Here is a 23596-nt window from a genome sequence, read left to right on the forward strand (position 1 = left end):
AAAACCAGACATCCTTTCCGGGTCTTGCGAGGGGACCAAGAAGCTAATAACGGGAATGGTTTTGTGAATGAGGAATTACCTGGTCCTCCAAGGTTGGTATGACCCGGTAATTCCTCATTCACAGACCATGGACCCGGACACGATTTTGGAGGCAGCCATGGCGCTAACAGCACCATGGTTACCTCCAAACTCGTAATGAGGCCCATAGCCTTGCAATCCTAAGTACCACCTACTAATTCTTGGTGACCCTGCACACCATTTCCCACATTCAAGCATTTGTGCTAATGGCTTATGATCTGATCTGACTATGAACTCCCAGCCCCACAAAAGATATTTGAAATGCAATATTGCCCAAAACATTGCCAAGGCTTCTCTTGCAATGACCAAGTAGTTCTTTTCACTTCCGTTCAATGTCCTTGATGCAAATGCTATAACCCTTTCTTCCTTGTCTCCATTATACTGAGTGAGGCTCGCTCCTCATCCCAACACACTTGCGTCCACTGTGAGAACCCACTTGTCTATTGGACAGAATGTCCCTATCGACGGCGCCTTCACAATGTCCATTTTTATTTTTTGAATTGCTTCTTCGCATTCCTCTGACCAATTAAATTGGACCCCCTTCTTGAGTAAAGATCTCAGTGGTGTGGATATGACTGCAACAATTTTTACAAACTTATGATCATTATCTGCCAACCCTAAAAATTATCTAAGTTGGTCCTTGTCACTGGGGTTGGGTCGATGGCTTCCACCAGACTCAACTTAGAACTAATTCTGGTTCCTGAAATACTGTGCCCCAGATAATCAACACTCTCCACTGCTATTTTAAATTTTTTCCTCTGTGCCGTCAACCCTGCCACTTTAGCCTGTTCAACACCATCCTTAACAGATCCTCATGTTTCTCCACTGATTCTGCATGAATCAGAATATCGTCCTGGAACACAATTATGTTCAGCACATCCACTAACACCTTTTCCATCACTCTCTGGAATACTGCTGTATTTGAATGACCACTTAGTTGTGACAAAAGCAGTCAGGTGTTGACACTTGCTAGCGAGAGGCACTTGATGATATGCAGAAGGCAAGAAGTCTATCAACGAGTATATTCTGGAATTCCTTAAGCTTGATAACGCTTCTGAGATAATGGGCAACGGGTGATGATCTACCCAAATGTTCTTGTTTAGATCTCTTAAATCTACAAAAAAGGGCCTCATCATGGGTTTGGCTGTAACCCTTAAATGTGGCGGTAATGCTATTACCTCTGCATTTAAGAGTCTGTCAAATCATGGGCTTGGCAGATTTACCCCCAGCTTTAAGCTGTGGGCAAATCCGCTGTGATTTTGCCGATTTTCGGCACTATCACCGCCGGCGGTAATAGACCCAAACATGCCCCATTGGGCCCAATGGGGAATGGAAAATTCCTGAATGGGCACAATGGGGAATGGGGACTTACCGTTCCGCCAGAGCTGTGATCTGGCGCTAATGGTGCCGGAGGGGTTGGCGGTATGGCTAATAGCCCCAGCAGACAACTCGTGATGAGGCCCAAAGTCTGATGCTGCCATTGGGTTTCGCCACCATTACAACCAGCGACAACCACTCAGAACTTTCTATACGCTCAATTATGCCTTTCTGAAGTAATGTTTCCAATTCTTCCTTTAATTTTTCTTTTAACTGCTGTGGAACTGACCTAACTTTGTGTACCTTATGTAATGCTGCTTCTTTAAGTTTGATGCAATGTTCAAAGTCTCTTGGTTTTCCTAGACCTTCCGAGAACACCACCCGGAATTCCCTCTCCCATTTGATGCCTACTTCAGCTACAGTTATTGGTGTGGAAGCGTTGGCCTGGATACAAATTCTGAGGTTGTACTACTCCTCCCAACCTAGCAGAACTGACCCTTCCTTAGTAACATACACATCTGCAATACTGCTTCTGCCCTTGTATTTGATGACAGCTGAGAATTTCCCCATTAACTCAATGTTCACATTCCCATAGGCATATGGTTCAATATCATGTCTAAGAAGGCTCTCCATCTTCCCATCTACACACTCCTCATATGTCTTGCGCAACATTATGGTCCACGGAGAACAGCTGTCCACCTTCATAGTCACCACCTTCCCATTTATTATTAACACATCAGCAGGGCCCTTTCCTTTTTCTGACAAAGCACTTAGTTCCGGAACGTGCATAACTTGTGTCGCCACATGACTTGCAGAATTTTCTTCATTTTCTGAAGTCTTCCTCCTGTCACAATTGGTTCTACTGATGCATCGCGGTACACTCTGGCAAAATGTCCTCTTCTCTTGCACTTGATGCAGTTTACGTTTCTTACAGGGCAGAATATATTTAAGGCAAGGTGTCTGTTGGTGCCACATTTATAGCACTTTATTTATTTTCCTTCATTCATTTTCCTGTTCTGCCTTATTACGGAGACCGTTCCTCATACCTCTCATGTAGCAAGAGGGTTGTTCCATTTCTCTTGCCACTTCTATTGCTTGCTCCAGTGGTAAATCCTTGGAGAGTGACTTTTCTTGTACCCGTGCGTTATTGGTGCAGCGTACCAATTGATCTCTGATTAGGGAATTGGTTAGTGTTCCGAAATCACAGGTGTGGCTTAGAGTTCTGAGAGCTGCCACAAAGCATTCTAGAGGCTCCTGTGGTTCCTGTGACCTTTAAATAAAATGTGTGCCATTCAAATGTTATGTTTTTTGTCGGTTCAAAATGTTCCTGTAGTTTTGTTCTGCTAGAATATATTCATCTCTATCCCCTTGGCCTTCCTCCCTCGCTTCCGGTAGACCATCATAGACACTGCACCCCTCTGCTCCTAGGTTGTGTAAGAGTAAGGCATGTTTTCTGGCTAGTGTGAATTTGTCACCACATATTGCTAATAAAAAGGTGTTGAATAGTCTTTTCCATCTGTCCCACCTGATTGCTGGTGTCCCCGGTTCAGGTAAGAAGGGTGGTAGTGGTGCCATGCTGGCAGCTGCTATGTTTGCCAAAATTAAATTCTTCACTCAGGACAATGCACTATCTATTCACAAAGTATCTGTTTGTGATTTTGCAAAATTAATGTTGAATTCGTTTTTATATACTTCTACATGCCTCCATAAGGCTTTTTTACTGGATGTTGTGTTCGTTCTCCTTGGTGACAGTTTATACGTTTTAAATGACAGTTTTTTTGCTCTGTTCGTCAAGGCCTCATAGTTCAGGTGCTTGTTTATGGGTTGCCCTGGCAACCTCTTTTTGCCCTACACGTTGCGCTAACGCTCACAGGCGCTTTCCTCTAGCCCGAGAGCGTCGTACGGCTGCTGTTTTCCATTTTGTTTCCCTTTTTTTCTTGTTTAATTATATGCGTGTGCCCCCTTCCTTACCTCCACCCCTCACCACGCATCGTCCTTGCAGTGTGTCAGGAATATGGCTCCCGCTCACCAGAAATCCCTGGTTACGCCATACCGCACGCAGGCTTACAGCACCTTGCATTACACATTCCCGAAATGCCTCATTCATTCACCATTGGAGGTTACCCTGGCAACGCTGAGGAAGGTACGGCAGAGCAGGGCGGTCAGCTGCACGTACCGTTGCCATGGGATCACAACACAAGCTTGTTCAGCTTATCGCAGCTGACGTTGCTCCCCCGCCTCCTGCCCTCTTTAAAAACATGGAGGGTCAGGAGCATCCTTGCTTCTGATTGAAATTGCGGCTCGAACTTCTGGTTCCTGTTACGTCCTGTGTTCCCCTATCGTTGACCATGTTTCTCAGTCCTGTTCCCTTGTGTTTTCCAAGTTTCAAAATCAGCCGTGTTTCCGAATTGCTCCTGCTTTTTCCTTCGTTGTTGCCTTTGAATTACACAAGCCGACTCTGCTACGTTTCCCAGACTCCGCCTGCATAACGTTCTGTATCTTACCTGCCCGCAACCTGTTAAGACGTCCGCTACGTTTCTTGGACTCCACTTGCTGAACACCTAGAAAGTACTCTGCCAGCATGTTGCCAACCTCCCCTGTCTCCACAGATTCCTTCAGATTGACTTTACTTGATTAATATCTGCTATCTGAGCACAGAACTAAGACGCTATCCTGCCTTACCCACGTGCTCCATCCAGTTGCTAGTGCGCCCTTGTGCTGCCCGGGAATAAGGCCCATTAACCCAACTAACCTTCCATCCCCTGCCGTTGTTCTTCTGGCTTCAACCTTTGGATTAAAACATCCACAGCTCCTTAGTGATTCCTACCTCTTTCCAAAAAGGTAAGGGGCACTCCTCACATCTTCAGTTAGTCTCATATCCGGATAGGCTCTTACCTATTCTCTATTCACGTAGGGTCAGCATTGCGACAAGAGCCAATACACCAACAACCCATCCAGCAAATCAGCCAAACATCATTCGGCCCGGAGAAGGTTCTGGGATATACAGGTTAGGCAAATACACCTGGTGCTACACTGTCTGGTTTGGGTATTCCTAAACTGATACTTGTCATTTTGGTTTTCAGCTGGTGTCCGTGACGCACCTGAACCGTCACACCGCTCGTTCGATCAATTAATCCCTTGCTTGTAAAATTGAGCAATTAAGGGGTACATTGATAAAAAGATCTCCCTCCCTATGGAGTAGACCTGAGCCTACTGGTCTGGCCAGGTTCCAGGGTTTTGTCCACAAGACAAATCCACTGATCTGGTCAGGTTCTAGGGAGTGTTCACCTGTAAATCCTCAGTCCTTGGGTCTACATCACGGTGAGTCATGACACTGTGGCAGGGGTGAATAGCAGAGAAAAGGAGGGTGCTCGCCACTCTCAGTGGCCTTCAGCAGGAGAATCGGAGCCCATGCCCGGATTCTGGGTTTCCCACAGGCCAGTTCCGACTCCTCGTCGCCAGTGCGGAAACACAAGGACATGAGGTAAGTATTTCTGGTTCTTTATTTAACAGGCCTGCAGGGACACTCGTACAGCTCTGCCAAAGCAACCGTCCCTCATGGATCTCCTGAGTCTTCATGATTCCATTTGGAAGACTCAGGAGCTAGAACCCAACAGTCTCCTTGTAAACTCACTGACATTCATAGGGATGAAAGCTCCAATGATTCCCAGGGGAATCTTAAAGATGAGTCTTTAAAAATTACCAACTTAAACTCTGAAAACCATAATTCTCCTGTAAAATTGAACTCTTTATTAAACCCTTATAATATTCTTTTAGGGAATAGAAATAAGGAAAGAGATGAACTTGTTGTTGATCCTTTCATTAAAAAACAAATTTTAACATTGTGGACTCCAGGACCCACAATTATCAAAGTACTCGGACGAAGAAGAGAGCTGCAGAGGCACGAGACTGCACGATGAAGCCTATTAGTGGTAATGACCCACACCTGAGGGAGAATGGGAGGCATAAAAAGCCCCCTCAGGGGCCAGGAAGAAGAGCAACAGCAGGAGGTGGATTAGTCATGGTCTCTCCAAATTGCAGCAGAAGCAGAGTCAGAATCTGGAGGAGAATGAAGACTCCGGGATCACTGTCATATATCGAGCAGTTGCCAGTCCTGAGAGGGTCCCTTCCTCTTTAAACCTTCATTGCAGAGGTTGCGCAGCGGGAAGCGTTGAAGTTGGAAACTTTCTCCCTGGAGACCTGAATTGCAGAGGTGAGGCAAGCTCTGGTGGCAGACGAGCACCGTAGAGCCTTTGGAGCAGAGAAAGTTTCTTTGTCAAGTGGCGCAGGGCACCGAAGGAAGCAGACTGCTGGGCCGCATGGAACCGCAGAAGCAGAGGTCCTGGAGGCAGCGGAGCGAGCAGTCGTGCACGCCAAACCCGGTCAGTTCATTATGGTGCTGTGACCCTAGAGCACTCTGTGATCGCCCGCTGGTCAAGCCAGGGTGCTCTAATGAAAGAACTATTATAACAACAGTGAATGGGTAAAATAACTCTGATTTTCAATACCAAACTGACATATAATAATTCATTTGAAAACCACATTGATGTCAAGAAAACCACATTGATGTCAAGAGGAGGAGGTGACAATATAAGAACGTGACAAACAGACCAGAAAGGTATTTGTGTGGGTCAGGAAAAATACCAGTAATAAGAGAGGGCAATATTCAAAGAAATCAATACAAACAAATATTGCTAAAGCCAAAAGAGAATCATATGTATGCAAGTTAAAAAGAAACAACATTGCCAAAGCCAAATGGAGACAATTAAGAGACCCAGTGTTTTTATAAAATATATTAACCATATTAACCATATGTACAGGAAGTCGTAAAAGGAACTGGCTTGTACATATTGCCAAAGCCAAAGAAGTGTAAACGTCGGAGAGCACTATTGTCAGCATTTGGTTGATGCAAAAGTGTGGAAACAAGAGTGGCAGGGGGGCTATCCTTCTGACAGGAGATATTCAGAAGGTGTGGAGCATAACCAGCATTGTGTGTGGCAAACACAAGTGTGTAACGAATAGCAGCAGTGTGTTTCTTGTTTTCCCAGAAAAAATACTTAAGCCTGATGTTGTAGAGCAAAAGACATTGCTAACTTGTTGGAAGCTTACCAGAGAAGTACTTGTAGTTAATGACTGAATTCTGACCTTACAGCAGAGGACCTTGTAGTCAGTGCTCCAGATACGATTTTGAGGTGGGAGTTTTTTAAGCATGATTTTTGAAATTAGAGAGTAAATGCAATTTTAAGAGAGTCAAAATGAGTTTTCTCCTCTGCAAGAGAGTAAAACGTATCCAACATATAATACACCCATTAATGACATATGGCTGCATTTTAATATGGCCATATACAAAAGAGTCATATAATATATTAATGAACATATATTAATTATAATGCATCATTAAATTATAATTTAATGATAAAATATATATTTTTTTTTATTATTTTTTTTCAGGGTTGTAAGGCCTGCCTTTCGGAAGTCACGTTTAGGGAGTGGAAGTTGACTACACCTCCCTTTCTTTAAAGGATCTTTCTGGGAGCTATCGTTTTTATATGCCCTCAATGTGTGCATTATTCATTAACTCTGAATCTATTATGCTGTGCTGTTATATGAAAGCAGGTTTATCATCTTATTATGTATTTATTGCAAATAAGCTAGCTGCCTAAATTGCTTACTTATAGTGCTATACTCTTTTAAAATATGAGTTTTATGTGCTGAATGTGTGACTGTAAGCAGCACCCGCTCTTGACATCGCATCACCAGGGAAAAGAGGCTCTGCATCCCAGCTAAAACAAAAGTAAGTATTCAGAACGAAAAAAGTAGCGCAGACAGTGGTGCAATGGCCATTGAGCAAATGGGCCTTAGTCCCCCACCCCCGAAAATGGTTGGCTAGGTTAATTTGACCTGGTTTACCAACAGGACTATTAGCAGGCAGGACTGAAACAACCTTTAAATGGTACCGGGGCTGTACTGTTCACAAAGGCCCTAAATTACTAATGTAAAGCAGTTCATTGTTAGCAACTGCGTTCCTATGCATACATTTTTAGGCAATTGAAATGGTGTTGGAATGTTAGCACTTGCCTATCAGGGGAGTGCTTGTAAGGGTACAACAGTCCTTAAGTGTCTGGTTTCAGACATCAAGGTGAGAGTTAAATGCTTTTAGCATTGAACTTCACTTCAATATCTGACGTTAGCGCCTCTACCAACATTTGAAGGGTCAGCCCCCAAAATGGAGATTGTCTAGTGGAACCCCATAGTGCAGGGATTAGCATTAACCATGTGAGTCAGGCAGGCATGCTACTTATAAAACCAGTCGGAATTGAAGTTTTGTGGCAAACTGTCTCACAAAGTTGTCCATTGAAGTGAACATGCACAACATTTTAAATGTTCTTTGCATGTTCAGTCACATACCCCCTTTCAAAACGGGGACTTGTGCTTGTGAAGAACCGAGAGCCCCAGAGAATCACCCACCGTCATTGCACCACTTCGGTCATGCTCTTTTTAAATGATTTTCTGGAATGAAGTCAGTTTCAATGTGTCACATCCCTCTGTTTCCTATTGGTATTTTTTAGAATTATGTTTTATCAGAAGGTCAAAGCCTTGGCCAGTAGTTGATTATATGTCTGGTGTATTAGGAGTATCATGGAGCAGGCAAGCGCTAATGACACAAGCAACTCGCACCTCTAAAAACATACCCATCTCACTGATCATATAGCACCTAGGCACTTGTAAGCAGCGCTGTCTATTTGGGAGAGACCTTAGTCACTGGCAAAACAGGCCAGTGATGCAAGCTATTTTAACAGTGTAATTGCTTCTAAAGTTGATTTCATGCCCGGCTGAAGATTTCTGGGGGCCCATTTCAACAACATGGCTGAGGGCCCCCCTACTTAGAGTGGAAAGCAGTCTCAGGCACCTGCGGCGCATATATGATAATGGAGATAAAGAAATCCAGCCGGTAGTTAATAGCCGCCGATAATCATGAGACAGCCATGAGAGAGCTGAAACACTAAAGGCCCCCTGAAAGGCTATAAATCCTTTGTCAGCAAGTGGCGGATGTTGTGGAACTGATGTCAAAAGGCAACAAGGCGATACCACTTCTTCCAATCACAGGGGAAGGGACAGCCGGAAGGGCTTCAGCAAACACCCTGAATGGAGAGCGCTGTAAAACGCACATTTAAAGCACCAGAACGAAAGAAATATAGAAAGGTATCTACTGATGTGTTATAAACCTGCTGACTGGCAACATGTAGGCAGCTGATGGGCCCCCTCAAGGGTACTTTCAGCTAAAAGTCCCTGGTTGCCTTCGCTGCACTTTGGAAAGGTAAAGATCTGCAGACACATGCCAGCTAAAGGGCTCCCACAGACTGACGTGGAAAATCATGTGTTCTGTTCAAGAATCTTTCTACAGTTTAAAACCCCTAACACACCCCAAATCTCCCTTTACCTTCAGTCTGTCTGCTCGAGTCATGTAAGTCTCCCATATCCGAGTCCAGTGGGTGTGCCGACTCCTCTTATGTCTCCTGTCACCAGAAAATATCCTAATCTGCTGCTGTGCTATAATATGGATGCAGGCTAAAATCACCAGGCATTGGCAGCCAGATAGGGTATAGTCCAGTCATAGGGCCTCATTACGACCTCGGCGGTAGCCATGCTGCTATTGGCGGCATGGCTGCCGCCGAAATCGCGTCCGGGTTCCCAGAATGAGGAATTACCGGGCCATTCCGAGTTCGGAGGGCCCGGTAATTCCTCCCTCCAGGAAACCAGGCCCGGACCTTCCCCATTCCCATTTCAGCCCCCATAGGGATGAATGGGAATGGTTGAGGGATCAAACAACGGGCCGATTACGACATAATGTTTTCAACTTTTTTGACTGCGCACCTTGCTGGATCATCCGACCCGACTTTGGAAGAAACAAAATACTTTAAACTGTTTTAAATTGTGTTTTCTTTTCTCTCTGACAGCCCGGACCATGCAACATTATATCAGATAGAGGTCCGGGCTGTCAGAGAGAAAATAAAAATGCGATTGAAAAGCGCTGCCAGCAGCAGAAGGGCGTTATGCTTACCTGGCTGGTGTCACAGCGTTTGTAGCCTCCTCTCTCAGCTCACTCTGCAAATAAATAAATGCAGCAGGACACGTGCGTTTCTGGAAAGGTCTTCCAGGAGTGGGTGGTGAGGGGGTGGTTTGAGCCCTGGATTAGGATACATGTTTTAGAGAGAGACTGTCAAGGGAAGGGTCTGCCTGCCTCAAGGCAGGAGCTTGCTTGCTACAGTGCCATCTAGCGGCGGAAAGTATTTTTTTTATTAATAAATACAGCATACATGGTACGCAATAGAAAAATAAATCATCCGTATTTCCTTTAATTATATGCGTAAAAAAGCACCTCAACTGTAGGGCTGCTTGTAGTAGTAGGCCTGGCAGGTGAGTGGACCAGGTGGAAGTCTTTGAAGTACTTTGAAGTATTTTGGTTGGCTAAAAGTCTTGAATAAGAAGTGGCAGAATCACTAAATTGTTTTTGTGAACTGTTACAGAATCATCCTGACAAATTAACACTACTGAAGCAAGTGTAATGTGTACTGCTGCAGATTCATCTACAATTGTTAAAACAAGTGTTTTGTGAACTGTTGTACAACTATCCTGACAAAGACATTTTATTGATCATAAGGAAATCTGGAAGTATTCTTATTTTTTGTGAAGAAGATTTAAGTTCTTTATCACAAGTGGAAAGAGGAAAACTTTGCTGAGTATTTTTGAACTGTTAGTTGAACTTAAATTGGACCAAACAGAGCTGTATCGAAACTTGTGCTGTCAAGTTGGAATCAAAAGAACTTAGTTGGAACTTTATTAAAAGACTGGCTTTCCTTATCCTATTTGGAACTGTTGAACAGAATCCTGCTTGAATCTGGGGAAGGGGAATTTACCCAGATTATAAAGAGAGATAGTTATCATGTTGTATGTACAGGTGTGAGGGACAGAAACCTTTTGTTTCCTTTAGTTTATTTTAGGCAAGGAAACCCTCGTCAGGGTGGGGATAGTGAGACGTTTATCCAATCTTTTGTCCGCCTGACATTTCTGACCCCTCACATAAGCCTCTGCTTCCTAAAGTCCTCCGAAGATTGGGAATAGCTTTGTTCGTCACAGCAGATCCCTTCCTGACTCTTGGAACTTGTTTCACCCCTTCAGAATTCTGTCCCTAACTTTTTCCAGCTTTCTTAGAAGGTACTTTGTGACTTTTAGACATGACCGAGCGATTTTACGCACGCATTGAACATGGAGTACAAGGCTCCATTCATTGTATGGCTGTATTTCCAAAATGAGGATTATCATTTCTGAAGTTTGTCTTTGCTCTAAAGGTTATTTGCGCTTTTCCCTTACATCTATCGGTGGAGCTATTAACTTTACCACATTGACTCTAGTGAGTGTATATATTTTACATAGTGTGTTGCTTGCGTGGTATTTTACTAAGGCTTTTCGTTATTCATCTGTGTTGATTCTTGGGCCTTGTGAGAAACCGGATGGTGTTCTCACTCCTAACCTCAGGCAGAGAAGCAGGGTGGATCACCCGGGTGGATGGTCCTTGAGGTTTGGGATGACCTCAGGAAAGACATGTTATCTCCTTTTCCTAATGATGACCAACCTAACACCCCCCCCCCCCACCATTATGGGTTATTACAAGTCAACTTCCCTCACTTCAACATATGGAACACTTGACAGTACTGAGATGAGAAGAGGCAACTAAAAGTAATGAACACTTTCACCACTTTGGTACTGGGACGAAGAAGATGCCTGCAAGGTAGTGTGATGGTCAGGCAAGGCCAACTGAGAGAAAACACCTGCACCCTGATAGAGGGTTGCAGGTGTATAAAAGGAGGTGAAAAACGCAACACAATGAGCAGCAGCACAGAGTCTTGTATGATCAGCCGAGAACCTTGCTGGAGGAGAGGCGAGCGGATGGAAGGAACTGCTGTGGAAAGGTCATAGGTGCACAGCACACTGAGACGCTAAAGACTGTAAGGAGAGGTGCCCAGAGACAGCCTGGCATGGGAGCAGGAGCTCCGTGGAGTGCACTGTCGGCAGATAAGGGAGCCAGGTGGAAAGGCCGGCTAACCCTCCCCCGAACCTAACCCAGCCTGACCTTTGTGTGTTATTACAAGTAAGCTTCCCTCACTTCAACATATGGGACACTTGACAGTACTGAGACGAGAAAAAGGTAACTAAAAGTAATGAACATCACACACTTTCACCACTTTGGTACTGGGACGATGACCATGCCTGCAAGGTGGTTTGAAAGTCAGCCATGTCCTCCTAATAATGGTCAGGCAAGGCTGATTGGGAGAAAACACCTGCAACCTGGAAGAGGGTTGCAGGTTTATAAAAGGTATAGGAGAAAGCAACACGATGAGCAGCAGCAGGGAGGCCTGTGTGATCAGCCGAGAACCTTGCTTTAGGAGAGGCGAGCCGCTGGAGGGAACTGCTGCGGAAAGGTCTAAGGTGCACAGCACGCTGAGATGCTGAGGACTGTAAGGAAGGGTGTCCTGAGACAGCCTGGTGTGGGAGCAGGAGCTCCGTAGAGCGGGCTGTCAGCGGATAAGGTAGCCGGGTGGAAAGGATGCCCCTTTTCCTTTCAACTCAAGTGCTTGTTCCCTGTTACTGAGGAGCTGGCCCAGGGGTGTCTAAGGGGCAGAGGTGGACCTCAAGCAGCAGAAGCTTCAGATAGTGTGCTCTAATCTGTGAGGACAGCTACTAAAGAAGCCGGTGAGTTTCTGTGAACTAAGAAACCCGGTGCGCGAAGCGCTAGTGATTGAACATTTCTATTGTGCCAAAATACTTTGTAGCTTGTAGCGGAGTCGTTGTGTGCATTAGAAGAACACATTTTCAAAGATCTAAACACCTAAGATTTTTCCATTGTTGTACTTTAAAGAACCAGAAATACTTTGTATCGGAGTGGTCACGTCTCTTAAAGCGGAACGGTTTTGAAAGTCTCTGAGAATTGGGAAGTTCTTTTAAAGTGAAATGCATAAATAGTCCATAACGGAATGATTGAAAACCAGATTGTAAGCCCGCTTAATGCTCACAGAACGTCGAATGGAATATGAACTTTAGAATTAAAGAAAGCACTACATATTGAATTTAGCAGTGAACGGAACTGTCCAATCGTTCAAAATCACACCGTACTGAATTTTGGAAACAACTGTCCCTTTTGTTTTGTGTTTTGAACTATAATGAAATGCTAGTCTTGGGGAAGGGAACGCTGAGACTTCATTACCCTTCCTTTTGTGCTGTGAATATGATGAAATTGAAGTCTTGGAGAAGGGAATCCTCAAACTTCATGACTCTTTCTTTTGTGTTTTGAACTGTCGGGTTTGGAACTAGAGGAAGGAAACCCCCGAGAATTCTTTCAACCCTATATAATCTTGAACATGGGAAAAGACAACTTTAAGGGCCTCATTGCGAGTTGGGAGGTATCCCGGCGATATTCCCGCCAGGATACCGCCCGCGCTAATAGCGCTACTGCCAACGGGTCCGGCACTACGAGCTGGAAGAAGCACAGAACCTTTTGTGGAACACTGTTTATTTTGACCTTTTACATCCCTACACATTGGTTTATTGTAGTTGTGAGGGCAAGGATAGGTTTTGAACATAGACAGACTTTTAAGTTGAACTCTTTGACTCAGACTTTCCTTAGTTTCATTCAGGTAGCAAAATCCCACTATAATATGGGGCATGTTAGGCCTTCTACCATCCTGACATTTAATTTAATAAATATTATGTTCTTCAACTTGATATCTCGTGTCTGTGTCGTACTTCACAATGCCTTCACAGCCTCTAATAAATGGTTTATTTTGGTATACATCTGTCTAATCGTAATGCTTGGTGTTTCACTGTGTGTGCTCATTTTGGGCCTCTGATCACCCTCCCTCCTCCTAAGACCTAGCCTTGACTGCTCTCTAAGCTACCATGAATTGGTCTGGCTATCTTCCTAGAAGTGTCCCCTGGTCATCTAACAAGGGTGGCCTCCTAAACATCTGTCCAAACGGGCAGCGTTTAGAAATCCACTCTAACATATTGTTGTACAGCGGTGAGGTTAAGATCTGAGGTATTTCAGTGTTGCACATTGGTGTAGTACCTGAATTACAGCGACTTTTGATAGCTAGTAATTGTAAACCACCTGCTAAACTGATAAAATGGAAGCAGTCACTGCTATTACTTTAAGAGTTTCCAGATCTGAAACGACAAGAAGGATGTGTGCTGAGAGAGGTATGACTACCTCTGGCACAAAAACTGAACGGATACAAAATATTGTAGATTGGCAAGCAAGTAGGATTATATCTCTGCCCTCTTATGATAGTGTAGAAGATGCTGGGCTGCTCCCAGTAACAGTCATGATGTGGTTATTGCTGCCATCATAGAGCGAGAGGTTGTGGAGGATGATGCTCTGTCCCATGTTTCATCTGTTCCCTCTGAGGCAGAGGCTAAGCTGTTACTCAAGAGAGAAAAGCTTAGGCTCAAAGGGCTTAAAAGGCTGGAATTCAGCCTGGCTAAACTGGAGATAGAAAAGGTGGAAAACAGAAGGATAGGGAACATTAATTGGAGCTTGCCTAGCTTCAAACTGCCAACAGCTCCTTAATGGGAATGGTTCTGGCCCCTCTTCACGTCTTAGATTTCCTAAAGCTCTGCTCAGTGTGTATGATGAGAAAAGTGACATCATGGACTGGCTGACCTCATATGAGTATGCATGTGAAGTGCAAGAAGTAGTAGATGTTGACAAGAGTGCATGGTTGCTCAGTCGACTTCCCCATTCTGGCTGTTGCGCTATTGTGGGAATGTCAAATGCTGACAGAACAGATTTTGCAAAATTGAAGTAAACTCTCATCTTGAAATTTGGGAAGACTCCTGCCCAATACTTGAAAAGATTCAGAGAGTATAAGAAAAGAGAAGGTAGCACCTGGGCCACATATGTTACTGAATACTTGATGAACTTGACTGGTTGGGTGGAAGGCTATAAGGTTACCGCCTTTGAGGGCATGATTAATTTGGTTATTCTTGAGCATATTTTTGCCTCATGTTCCTCTGAGCTTAAGCAGCATTTAGCTGACTCCAAGGAAATAGATCCTAAGAAGTTGGCCACTGCAGCTATCTTATGGGTATCTAACAGTGTGTCCCATAAGTACACGCCTGCTTCTGGTAAGAGGGAAAGAAGCAAAAAGATAAAGAGGGTAGGTTATCTGAAAAATCTTCTTCCCAACAGGGGCACAAAACATTTAAAAAGGGTAAATTATGTGACCATGTACAGGGTAGTGGGACTAATCATCCCAAGCGCAACTCTATTTTCTCTAAGCCTACCTATGTCCCAAGACCCACTGGATCTTGTGTGGCTTGTGGAGCAAGTGACCATGTGAAGGGGGACCCCAGATGTAAGTCAAAACCTTGGGGGTCCACTCTGTGAATCTGGCCTTCTCTCAAAATGAGGAAGAGATAATCGCAGGGGCATCCTTCTCTTCAAATTCCTTACCCAGATGGATAAGATCTGAAGTAGTCTTAGTTTCCCTGAGATCCTGTATCTGAGGCATATGCTTCCATCCCTGACAAAACTAAACACTACTTCGAGGATAGTGTCATGGTTGATGGTGTAGAAACCTCTGCCATAAGGACACTGGGGCCAGCAGAACTGTGGTGGATTCCACATTGGTAAACCCAGAGGAGCTAGTCATAGCCACTTTGGTGCCCACCAAATTGGTGAATGGACCCCTCTCAAGTTTCCTTTTATGCCAGTAACTCTAGCTGTGAATGGTGCAGTAGTTAGGATAGCTAGCTGTGAGTGTACAGAGGCAAGTCTCTGGGAGAGTTTATGTCTTGTGCGGAATACAGCAGAATGACCCTGCACAAAGTCTCAGACCAAGGCAGCCTTGGTCAAGTCCAAGGATGAGTCAAAGCCAAAGGGGATACCCAAGGATAGAGGAGTCAAGAAACACACAAGAAGGAAAGAGAATATTTCACCAACTCACCTACCACTGAGGTGTAGGCAGTTGGCCAAGCCCCTGAACCTGACGAGGAAGAGGGGATGCCTGAAATTCTCAACCCCCAATGAATTGCAGAGGTTGCTTGCTGATGGTGGTCCTGACAGGGCTGAGTTTAATAAGGGCCAATGTGAGTGTCCATCTTTAGAAGGCCTTAGGAGACAGGCCTATTTCCAGCTTCAGGGTGAACCTGCTAGGAAACATAGAATGTATTTGGACTGTACAATGAGCCCACAGAGTCCACTGAAGGAGACCATAGGAGGTTTGTGGTCCCCCTTCAGGTTTGACCCTTTTTCCTGCAATTGGCATATGCAGTGCCCCTTACAGTCATCGTGGTTTCAAGAAGACCAAGGAGAGGTTATCCATGAATTTCTACTGGCCCAAGATAGGGGTCAAGATAGAAGGCCATTGCAGGAGTTGTATCACTTGCCATATCTCTGCGAAAAGTGGTGCAACAATTCAGGCTCCATTGGTACCACTCCATGTTGTGGGTGTACCATTTGAGAGAGTAGTGTGACGGCATCTTGGAGTGAGACACAGGAAACAGATCTTTCCCTATACTATGGTGTGATTTCCCTACCGAAATAAAGCTAAGGAAAGTCAGAGTCAAAGAGTTCAACTTAAGAATCTGTCTGTGTCCAAAACCACACTTGCCCTCACAACTAATCTATACAATGTGTAGGGATGTCAGCAACCAACAAAACAGTGTTCAACACAATGTTCGGAGCTCCCTCCAGCACACAGCTTCCTTTTAGATCCCTCCCCCCAGGATTGCCTTAAGTTCAGGATGATAAAGCTTTAACCAAGACGCTGGGTTCCCTTCCCCAAGTTCCGGATAACACAGTTCCAAACACAAAAATATCTTGAGAGTCTATCCTCAAGTCGATAAGTGGGTCAAGCCCCAGGGTTCCCTTCCCCAAGATTCACTTTCAATATCACAATAGTATTTTTAGTCCTCTTAAAGTTCTGCGCCACACTTGCACCCTCTTTATAGGATTGGTCTTTTATACAAAATATCTTGACTGATAGTTGCAGTTCATTCAACTTTCAAAGTATACTTTATTTTTTACAATTTCTCCCACTTTGTTGTTCAATATACCTCTTTTTGGTTCATTGTCGAAGTTCACTTCCAAAGTTACCTTCACCTTGAAGTTTCAACATATAGTGGTTTCACTTGTCTTGTTAACGTGGTTTAATTCAAAGTTCAGTATCTATTGTTTTCACTTAAATTCAAAGTTCTTGGTTTCTTTTGAGATGTTACTTGTATTAAAGTTTCATTCATTTCTGAGTTAGGCACATGATGGTTTAATTTGAATTTAAAGCTTCATTTATTTTTAATCCTTATAGGTGACAGTTCTGCTTATTAAGGTTTCATTCATTTCATTCGGTTCAGAATTCAATAATTGTGAAGATATATTTGTTGACATTGACGTTTTCATTCGGTTTGGAATTCAATAATCATGAAAATATATTTGCTATGGTTTTCATTTGGTTCGGAATTCAATAATCATGAAGATATATTTGTTAAAGTTTTCATTCTTCTTGTTGTTTCATATCTTTGTAGATTGCCTTTTATAACGTATCCAGCACTCTGAGACTTTCGGAACTGTGCTTTCTTATATACGTGACCACTCTGCTACAAAGTATTCTCAATTGTTTAATGGTTAACAAGGATTCAGATCTGAGACCTTCGGAAACTTGTTTTATCTTACACGTGACCACTCCAATACAAAGTAATACTCGGCGTAAGTTCAAAGACTTGCATACCGGGTTTCCTCCTTCATAGAAACTCAAAGGTTGCATTCACGGGTCTTCCAGCAGTGTAGATCGCTTGGCCTTCTGCTCTCCCCCTCCGGACTCCATCCCCTGCCCCACATGTACCCCTGGGTAGGCCTCTGTCTCCAGGCGAATGAGCACTGCAAACACCAGAAAAACAGACAGCCTCTCTGCAGAGCTCTCTTTCCAGCATTCAATCGGTTCCACAGAGCCTCAGCTCTCAGGCCATATTTCCATGAACCGTGTCCTTCTTCTTCCTTCTGCGGGTCTCCTTCTTTTCTCCTGTCTTTTTCTTTGCTTTCTTTTCGTGTAAGTAAGGGCGAGCTCTGCTGCTTGCCACGCTGTCTGGATGACAAAGCACCCGACCACGGGACAACCCGGGAGAAAGCCCCTTAGCAGGGAAAAAAGTATCCTAGCTGAAAAAACCCTGGCTAAGTCCTGACATGCAATGTTTTCGTAGTCTGGATTGAAGTGTTGAAGTGATCCTGTCCAGGAAGGATTGTGCAGGGTTCTGAAGATAGACCGTAAGGATATGAACTTGATGGCAGTCAAATCTGGTGGAAGGTGGAAATGCCTGAACGGGAAAGCCTGTGAAGTTAAGTCTCCAGGCGGTAAGGTCGTAGCAATAGAGCCACGTAGAACAAGTCAAGCAGTCACTTACAGGCAACACGCTGCCTGATACAGCGTAGCACTGAGTAATTGGAAAGAGAAAGTCCCATCCAAATTCCGACTGGAGCCGGACGGCGAGAGGAAGAGCAACCCTGGACGAGACCTTGCAAAGGGAAGGTAGTAACAAAGAATGGGAGAGACCCGAGGGGAATAGAAGCATAGAACAGCCACCCGGGACGAGACCCGGAAGAAAGATAAGTGGGTAAGGACAGACGAGGAAAGGAAGGACACGAAAGAACAGGATACTCGCATAGACTATGAGAGAGAGAGATAGCCATGGGCGAAGGGACGTCCGACAAGTGAGAAGCCACAGAGAGTGGCAGTAAACAATGGAGCGTTAGCTCAAAGGGGAAAGCAAAACTAGCGTTAGCCTACGTGATGAAAAACGAAGGTGCAACGCGCCGAACCACCACAATGGAAGGAAGTATAAGGGCAGTGGCCATCTTTGTTACAACAACTAGACTGTTCAAAACGAAAGGCAGGGAAAAGAGAAGGCACATTAATGGAGTCTCCAGGAGTTCCATAGTTTCCACGAGGGATGCATGACACCTGGGTTGGCTTCATTTAAGCTGCTGTGTCTGACAGAGGCAGCAACTTTATGTCCAAGAACATGCAAGCCATGTGGACGGAGTGTGGGGTCTCCTATAGGTTTTCTTCAGCTTATCACCCACAGACAAATGGCTTACTAGAGAGATTCAACAGAGCTTTCAAAGGCATGATTGGAGCTCTTGAGGAGACCCAGAGAAGAAAGTAGGATCTCTTTTTAACATGCTTACTCTTTGCCTACAGAGAGGTCCAACAAGAAGGGGTTGGCTACAGTCCATTTGAACCTCTCTTTGGTCACCCTGTCAGGGGACCACTGGCTATAGTCAAGGAATGATGGGAGTTCACCACTCCTCCTGTCACCACAAATGTGGTGGACTATATGCTGGGTTTGAGAAAGAGGATGGCCTTACTGATGGCTCAGGCCAGTGACAAGTTGAAGGCTGATCAGGCATTGGTCAAATATTGGTATGACCAGAAGGCTTCACGTGTAAATTTTCCCCCAGGCCAAAAAGTCCTAATCATGAATCCCATCTGGCCAAGGGCCTTACAGGATAAGTGTGGACAGTTTGGAGCAACTGTGGAGGTGAACTATTTAGTTGCCCTTGGGAGGCCTGGTCAAGCCCCTAAAATCTTCCACATAAATAGGCTGAAGGAATTAATCCCTAGGGTTGACATGGCTGCTCTGCTCTAGGCATCAGACAGGGGAGAAGAGGAATCCAAACCCCTTCCTGATCTATTCCAAGACAGTCGTTCAGATGGCTCCATTGAGGGTGTCAAATTGGCTCTTCAACTGTTTCCTCAGCAGCAAGGTGCAGTAGGGACTTTGCTGAGGCAATTCTCCCCCTTGTTCTCACTTACTCCAGGGTTGACACCTTGGTTCAAACATTAAATTAACACTGGAGACAGTGTACCTACCACACGTAGGAGCTATAGAATGTCAGACAAAGTGAGGTCTCACATCAAGTCGGAGGTCAACAAGATGTTGGATGTAAGGGGTGATTCAACCCTCTAGTAGTCCATAGTCCAGTCCTGTGGTTCTGGTGCCAAAGGCAGGTACCTCTGGGTTGAGGTTCTGTGTGGATTGCACGGCTATGAATGCTGTCACCAAGACAGATGGTCACCCGTACCAAGAACAGGCAAATTGGTAGACATGCTGGGTGCTTCCAAGTACCTCAGACAATGTCAAGGAGAAGACTGCATTCTAAACCCCAGAGAAGGGCTTTACCAGTTCAGGGTAATGCCATTTGGATTAAAGAATGCACCTGGCCCTTTCCAAAGGCTGGTCAACCATGTTTTGAATGGGTTTGGATGAATTCTGCATTGCATATCTGGATGATATAGCAGTATTCAGCCGCACTTGGGAAGAACATGGTTGACCTGGTTAGAAGGCATGGTATCAAAGTAAGACAGACACAAGTGACCAGAGTTCAAGGGTGTTTCTTTAACTTTATCAAGGGTGTGATAAACGCCTATCTAAACCTAAATCTAAAATGGGAGCAACCTACGACCATCAAATAATAATAATGCAGTCCTAGTGGAGTCTCGTCAAAATAAAAGGGGTCTATCCTAAAAAATCCTATTGCCAATCCTTACCGCTAAATTGCAGATAGTGTGGGATAATGTTCATGAAAAAGAAAGAAGTGTTCACAAAATGATAAGTCAGGATATTCCGGTTGTTGGCCTCCCTTCGCCAACGTTTTCAGCACGGGACTAGGCGGTTCAATGGAGCATAGCATACTCTTGGGCTTCTTCGGCACAAGGACACAGTTCCATTACCAACCTCAGGGCCCAATTCTCTTATGTTATTTAAGTCTCTTGATTCAGAGGACCTGATGTACCAAAAACAAACAAAAGGTTCTTTCACAAATATACAAGTCAGTTGAGTCACTCTTCACCCTGGATCCTCCTCTTCCGGGCTCAGACCCCTTTTATACAAATAGCCTCCCGCAGCCAGGCTCGGACCAGTCTCTGTTCAATTTGTTGGAAAACCTCAGTTGGGTTCACATTTGTCACAGCAGTATCTTTTTGCCAGTGACTCACGGTTCACCCCGGATACCCCTCTTCCGGGCTCAAATCCCCTTTTCACAATTACAGTTCGTATTAGCTATCAAAGACTTTCGAATGTGCGCAGGGTTTGGCTGACCCGTTGCAGGACCACTCCGATTTCCCAGTTCACAATTTTACACTCTCAGTTGGATACCTAACAGAAACCTTTCGAATGAGCACCCACGTGGCGCCGCACCACTGTGTATATGGTATCCACTTCAGTTTCAATAGGTTCAGTCACTCCTTGGATATTCAATTATATTTGCACCGCCCATCACATACGCCTTAAACTCTGTTCTTTGCAGATTTCTTCATACAATGTTGCCGCTTGCAACCTTGGTTCTAACACAGACCGGTCTGCTATCAGTCTCCCCGACTCACCGGCTGTGCTGACGTGACTGGAGCAGCCTTGTTGTCGGAGCCAAGGACAGTACCAGTGTGGCAGTAGCTCCTCGCCACCTCGGCCGTCGATGCAGGTAAAGCCCTGAGTACCTTTGACACACAAGTCACCTTTCTTCAGCTTTAATTCCTGGGACTTATGTTTCTTATCCTCGAGGGCTTGTGAAAGTAACGGTTTTCTTCCTCTGAAAGGCCAATGGCAATTCCCTCCTTGCAGCCCTTTCTGGTCTCGCCGTCTTTCTCCTCGTATTAAACTGCCATCTCGAAACTGCTGCTTCCTCGCAGGGACGTCATTTCACCAAAATGCCAGGGGTAGCGGAAGTGACATCATAGTGCCACGCCCCCAAGAGTGACATCACGGGAAGTGATGTCATTTGATCACACCCCCACAGGGAGTGATGTAATTAGACCACACCCCACATGAAGTGATATCATTTGACCACACCCCACATGACATCACAGGAAGTGGCCTCATAAAGCATTATCCCTCAGTACACTAAAAAAAAAATGGTTATGACATCAGTGTATTATGACATTTCATACAAGAATGGATCATCATATGTAGCAGTGTCAAGGTCCATGTTGCCACGTGAAGTGTATGTACCCCAATCCCCTCTTTATGTGGACCTGCCTTGTTATTGCAACAGGGCTGCAGAGTGAAATCACATTCTGTGGGGACAGGGACGGATAGGCGGGCATGGGGATAGGGGAAAGCCAGGATAAAAGGGGAGAGGGAGAATATTTCAACAGAAAACATGTATGGCATCCTCAGTTTTTAATGATTCTTCTTCTTGTGTTATTTTGGCTGCCAAAAGATTACTTCAAAATGTGTTCAAGGCATACAGTGCATTACTGAGTGATACAAACCTCAGTACCAAAAGCCTCATCCGTCCTGTCCCCATATTTTATGGGGGAAAAAATCCTGGCTGCAATTTGCATTACTCCCACACTCACCAGCACTCTTTATATGCCTAGTTTTCTGTTCCTACATGTTCATTGTCCACCACACCCCGCACCTCTCCATAATGGTACACATTCCAACAATTAGTACTATTATATAGATTTTGGGATAATGCCCAACAGTTGCTCTTCCTTCACTCTGATCATAAGACTTAAAATGTAGTTTCTTATCAGATTGAGCAGAACAGTGGCTTGACAGATGTGTTGGTGCTGCTCTTTCAATGGCATGTAAGGTGAAGATTCTGACTCGAAGGCAGGTTGTTGCTTAGGTGACCGGAAACCAGAGGAGAGGTCTGTGAGTCTTCAATAGGCAACAGATCAAGAAGACACAGAACTCTGGTAGTGGAGCTGCAGGTGTTTGGCAGAGAAGAGGCTGCAAGTATGGGAGGTGCTGTTTTGAGGTCACAGATAACTGGCTATGATGCAGATGATGCCGGGCTGGTTTTAACAGGGGACACTGACAGGGTATGTCTCATCATTGGTTGGTTGACTACAAATCAAGGATACGGTGCTGGCATTGTGAAGACAGAACTGTAGCTGTGGAGCAGCTAGTGAAAGGCTTAAAGGAATCTGCTGCTTAGATGCCTCATCATTGCTTCATTGATTGGAAATGAAGAAGAGCCAGGAGGGAATCGGATAGCAAATGTTTTCATGACACAAAACTCCAGCTGTGCTGCAGCTTCTGGCTGACTTGTCAAGAAGATGCTGATGGAGGCTACTCAAATTCTAAGAGACTGGCGGTTGACAGATGCTTGTGGCTGTGCTACTAGTAGTGCCTGTCTGGCTTCACAGGAAAATGTTAATTGAATGTCTTACTGTTGTTTAGACTGAAAATCTGTAGGATGCCGGCAGTGTGGCAGATGCTGCCATTTTAAAGACACATGATGTTTCTGACGTAATGGTCCAATGTTGCTTAGCTCACTGGTAAAAAATAGGATGTTGACAAAACTCAACAGCATACCATGCAGTGTTTTGAAGGTAAGACAAACTGGTTGTAGTGCATGAGCGATGTATCATGGCTGACTTCATGAGGAGAAGAGGCTGGTAGTGTAGGAGAGCAGCAGATGGTTTTGAAGACTGTATGTGGTGCTGATTAGGTCTGCGTGACTTGAAAAGAAAGACCTAACTGGAAAATTGCTATAATCTAACAGTGTCGAAGAATATAATGGTTCATCTTTTCAGAGGATACCTCCTGTGTCGCATGTCAGCAAATCGGTCAATGGCATCACTCAAATGTATCTTGTCGACCTCCATAGGTTCACATGCCATTATCAACAAATCACTGAGTCTCTTGTCTCCACATCTATTTCGCAAATAGTTTTTAACTCTTTTCTAACAGTAGAAGAACCTCTCATTTGTTACAGTTGTAATCGGCAATGCAAGAACCAGATCCAACAGGTTTTTGACCTAAGAAAAGCCTCTTGGAGATTCATGGAGATAGTACCTGACAGAGTGAATACCTGCTAAAGTCTTGTCAGATAAAAAGCACCTTGCAATGTCAAGGCCTGAATGCAATCCAGCATAATTTACTTGGGGCCCTAGGTAGTGCTCAGCAAGAAAATCTGCAGAGTCCTCCAAGAAATGTTTAGCACTTGGATTGAACATGCTGGCAGCCTTGATAAGCCCCATGTTATCTATAAAACGAGCATCCAACTCTCTTACAAACCTATCCAAGGTGGAGAAAAACACCTCTTGCTTTATCCGTTCAGTTTGTGGCATTCGATCCTCAGAGTGCTCATAATGTCCAGGCCTCTTCCCTACAATAGTCCCAACAAGGTATTCTTTTAGTT

This window comes from Ambystoma mexicanum, chromosome 14 (assembly GCF_040938575.1).
Source record: "Ambystoma mexicanum isolate Mex_15411 chromosome 14, UKY_AmexF1_1, whole genome shotgun sequence".
NCBI lineage: Eukaryota > Metazoa > Chordata > Amphibia > Caudata > Ambystomatidae > Ambystoma > Ambystoma mexicanum.